We start from the raw sequence: 3,740 nt of genomic DNA on the forward strand, positions 1-3,740 counted from the left end.
GTTGCACCTCCTGTTACAAAGATACAGAGAATCTCTGGTTGCACCTCCTGTTACAAAGATACAGAGAATCTTTGGTTGCACCTCCTGTTACAAAGATACAGAGAATCTTTGGTTGCACCTCCTGTTACAAAGATACAGAGAATCTCTGGTTGCACCTCCTGTTACAAAGATACAGAGAATCTCTGGTTGCACCTCCTGTTACAAAGATACAGAGAATCTTTGGTTGCACCTCCTGTTAGATACAGAGAATCTTTGGTTGCACCTCCTGTTACTAACTGGAGGTGCAGCCAAAGATTCTCTGTATCTTTGTTCCAGTGTTAGTTGGATAGTCGACTATTTTTTATCATTCAGCTGGATTGGGTCCAAAAAGAAAGAGACACATGAAAACAGTTTCAGCAGTTGCTGTTATAGCGGTCGGTAACAAAAAGCGTACACTTTTTGCCTGGGCTAGGGAAATTCGGGCCGTATTGTGTCAAACTCTGGCACAGACGAACGGAAAGAAATCTAATTACGAGATTATTCGCGGTCACTACGTTGGTTAAAAACGAATCGGCTGACGTTGCTTAAGTGGTGCGCGCCTTACTTAATTTTGGTTTGTTTCTTTCTTTCTTTCTTTCTTTTTTTTCATTCTTTTTTTTTCTTTCTTTCTTTTTTTCTTTCCTTGATTAATTGTGTAAAGAGAAGCACATCGACCCAATAATGGTAATTCTAGAAAAGATTGGGTTACAAAAAAACAAACAAGTAGATTTGGAAGTAAGACATACGGATAGAAACAACAGAGGGAGAGTAAAGAAGTAGGACCTACCAGGGGCGTCCGCCTACCAACCGCACACCTTACTACAAGCCTTAATTCATATAACATTAACTTCTTCACTGTTTGAGACTGTCTCCGGCTTGTAGGGTTAACAGTGGAACAGGCCTAGGAGTAACACGTAAAAGCGCGTTCTTGCGTTATGTGAATCTGAACGTTTACCACGACTAAATAAATAAAGCTTTACTGTTGATTTTGTCATGGGTCTTGTTGAAGTCCATATTCAACCCCCACACCCTTCCTTCTAATCTCACCTTACCTCAACCCACCCGTTCTTTCTAATTTCATATCACCTCGGTATAACCCTACCTCCTCGTCTCATCTCTCCTCACACACAAAGACCAATTAGCGTCTCTGCTTTTTCTTGAGAGTAACGAATAGCAGACATGATCTATTACCCAAGTCACCGGCCCGACAGTGATGGGGTTAAGAATAAATTCTTCGCAGAGAAGTAGTTAAAAGTAGATTCTTGGCAATGAAATGGTTAACAAACACTAAGTTCCTGGCAGAGAAGGAGTTAACAATAAGTTCCTGGCAGATATGGGGTTAACAGTAAGTTCCTGGCAGAGAAGGGGTTAACAATAAGTTCCTGGCAGAGAAAGAGTTAACAGTAAGTGTCTGGCAGTAAAGGAGGAGTTAACATGAAGTTGCTGGCATACACACAGACGAATAATCTTGCTGTTCCTTCCTGTCCCACTCTGCATGCTTGATAAGTGGAATCGATCGCCTAAGCCCATAGGGAACTTAAGTCTCTCGATCTAGTCCGCTATGCCTAAGCCCCGCGTGGGGTGGTTTCCTGCGGTGACTTCTGCTCGCTTGATCTTCGTGGCTGACCTTTGGCTGCCTCAGGCGTGTCAGACAAAAATCATTTACCGGAACAAATTACATGTATAGATAGGGAAGCGGAAATTTGCGACGATTTTTTTTCTGTTAGTATCGATTCTCTTTATCACATGCATGAAGCTGGGTACCGAATAATACAATTTTTGGGGGGAGTGGAGACCACTTCCTTTCACCAAGCATCGAGACTGTGTTTTTGTTCGTTCGTTTCTTTGTTTGTTTGTTTGATTGTTTTTGTTGTTTGTTTTTGTTTTTGTTGTTGTTGTTTGTTTGTTTTTAATTGGGGGTTTTTAGGGCGGGGCTCATTGTTTGTTTTGCTTATTGTTTTTGCTTCTGATGTCATATCTGTTCGTGAATTTAAAAATAAGTACATGTAAATACATTTTTAAAACGGGAAACAGTCTTGGTTCTTGTTGTCCCCCGCCAAGTAATTGTTTGAGTCCTTGGATTCAGGTGTACAAAATTAAATGAGCAGCTGGTTAATTAATTAAATTTTTTTCAAGGGGGGTGGGGGGGGGAAGCATTCTCATCAGGTGACCAAACCACTTTACTCTTTGGTGTTCAACAGGCCTTTCCTGCTTGACTGATTTTGTCTCTGTTAATTTACAGACAGTTTCGTTCCTTAAGCAGTCTTTTTTTTATCTTATCGTGTTTGACTGATTGTCTGAGGTATATTTCATCTCTTAGGCCAAACTTTTCTTTTTTGTTGTTGTTGCTGTTGTTGTTGTTGTTGTTGTTGTTGTTGTTGTTGTTTTTGTTGTTGTTGTTGTTGTTGTTGTTGTTGTTGTGAGTGTGGTAGCCTATCCGTTCGAAATGTTTGAAACCTCGAAGAGCGTGCTCTTCGCCAGGGCCACCGCCTCCCTTGTGTTGTTGTTTTTGTTGTTGTTGTTGTTGTTGTTGTTGTTGTTGTTGTTGTTGTTGTTGTTGTTGTTGTTGTGCTGTGTATAGCCGCCCCGTCTGGTATTGGTAAGTCAATGTTGGAAGGAATTAAATGTGCTGTTGCCAAACTGTCTTCTAAATTCCGTTGGTATGAGTGAGTTGTCGTGACAGCTGGTAGATTAGATCTACTTACTACATTAACTTTCTTTTTTTGGTTTCTAATTCCAATTTGCCATTTCAATGTTCCGTCGAGTGTAAATTAAATATGCTCACGAGATATCTAAATTACTCAACCTACTTTAGTTGTGTCCTGTCGATGGAGATGTTAAGTGGGTCTGGGTTTTTGTTGGCTTTCATTACTTCAGTTTTTTTGGCAATGCTGATTCTCATTTGGTATTCCTTGCATTTTCCTCCAGCCTATTTGTCAGGTTTTAGCAAGCTGTTGGAGTCTGCATGATTTAAGATGGTCCGATTATCAGCGAACAGTTTTGTCCATGTTTGTTTGTTGTAAGCTCGATACATTTACTTGTGTTTTTGAAAATAGTTCAACACATTTGTAGAAATAAATTTAAACTTGACACCTTACTCCTAAGCGAACCTCTAAACCAAGATCAACAAAGTAGCACTTCTCTGCGTTTCTACACTGAATCCTCAAACACATGGGATGACGAAACTGCAACAAGCATGATGATAATATGACAACGCTAAAACTACTAGGACGTAATTGGAACAACTGGCCGGATGCGTTTAGTATTAGGCTAACTCTATTTCTGAACAACCATTTCATGTGTTGACAAATCACCAACGCCAATCCACAGAATAAAAGTTGGAATTTTGAATAGACACAAAACTATATAATTACTCATTTAACAGAGGGAGGAGCGTGGAAGATCAAGAATTGAGATCGCTAACAAATGGATATTTTACTGGCACACACCAATCCTGTCCTTGATATCACCATATTATCAAAAAGAGGCCATTTACTTAAACTTAAAGCCTTGCCTGTCACACCTCCTTAGGCTGCCTATCAATATCGATGGTGACTAAACTACAATGCGTGACACAATTTTGTCTGGGCGGTAGACATAGAAGAAGTAAATTGCACAAATATAGCACTACATGTACCTACCTCCCTTCAGATTTTCACTTCCTCGATATGCTCGAAAGGAGAGATATAGAGGTTAGTCAATACGTTTGGAATTAAGTAAGG

This window comes from Aplysia californica, unplaced genomic scaffold (genome assembly GCF_000002075.1).
Source record: "Aplysia californica isolate F4 #8 unplaced genomic scaffold, AplCal3.0 scaffold00844, whole genome shotgun sequence".
Lineage (NCBI taxonomy): Eukaryota > Metazoa > Mollusca > Gastropoda > Aplysiida > Aplysiidae > Aplysia > Aplysia californica.